This window comes from Larimichthys crocea, chromosome VI (assembly GCF_000972845.2).
Source record: "Larimichthys crocea isolate SSNF chromosome VI, L_crocea_2.0, whole genome shotgun sequence".
Taxonomy (NCBI): Eukaryota; Metazoa; Chordata; class Actinopteri; family Sciaenidae; genus Larimichthys; species Larimichthys crocea.
In genome coordinates this window covers 24,970,273-24,971,067 of record NC_040016.1, presented here as the reverse complement: position 1 = coordinate 24,971,067, position 795 = coordinate 24,970,273, and the positions used below count along the sequence as shown (strand labels likewise).

The window sequence follows — 795 nt, the reverse complement described above, 5'->3', positions numbered from 1 at the left end:
ATAGAGGAACCGGCACATCGACTGTGAGTCAGACGCTGTAGGAACGGAAATGACGTGAAAGTTTCGACATACTATTTTGTATTTTAGCAAAAGCAAACACTGACTGACTCCAACCACAACTGTAAACACTCGGTCACCTTTGGGTTTAAGTCTAGATTTCCATAAAACCACAAGAACCAGGTCCTGATTGGTAGATCTCAGAGGTCTCACCAAGGTTGGGGGACACAATAATTCAGAAATACAAAGCTTCATAGGTGATCACACTTCTACCTTTAATGGTAACCAGTGTAGATCAGCCAACACTGGTGTACCATGTGACCTACGACACAATCCTCATCAGGGTCATGGGGGGTCCCAGTTGGACAAGTCGCCAGTTCATCACGAGGCTGACACCATTCACACTCATTCACACCTATTAACCTGTTGGAGGAAGACGGAGTACCCGGAGAGAACCCAACAGAGACACAGGAACCTTCCAACCACTGCACCACCGTGCTGCTCTCAGACAGTAACAGATTGATATTAATAAATCTTTTATAAATATTATTTATTATTCATCATTTATCATCACGTACGGATCCGTGAATGAAGAATGAGCTCGGAGTCCGGGCAGTGCGTTGACCTCAGCCTCCGAAATGTTAATGCCCTGCGCACACACACACACACACACACTAAAAATGATTTATCATACTGAGGTAAGCAGCCAAAAATAGCACAATACCTACGTGTGTGTGTGTGTGTGTGTGTGTGTGTGTGTGTGTGTGTGTATCTCTGTGTTCCTATAAAACTCATTCA

General features: G+C 44.3%; 1 long non-coding RNA gene across 1 annotated transcript in view; it reads right to left on the bottom strand.

Annotated features, from left to right (window-relative positions):
* LOC109138155 (uncharacterized) overlaps positions 1-7 on the bottom strand; it is a 5,193-nt gene extending 5,186 nt beyond the window's left edge. The window contains exon 1 of the long non-coding RNA XR_002041846.2: positions 1-7. This exon is cut by the window's left edge and continues 68 nt beyond it. This is a non-coding gene — a long non-coding RNA (uncharacterized LOC109138155).
* Positions 8-795: the final 788 nt, after the last annotated feature.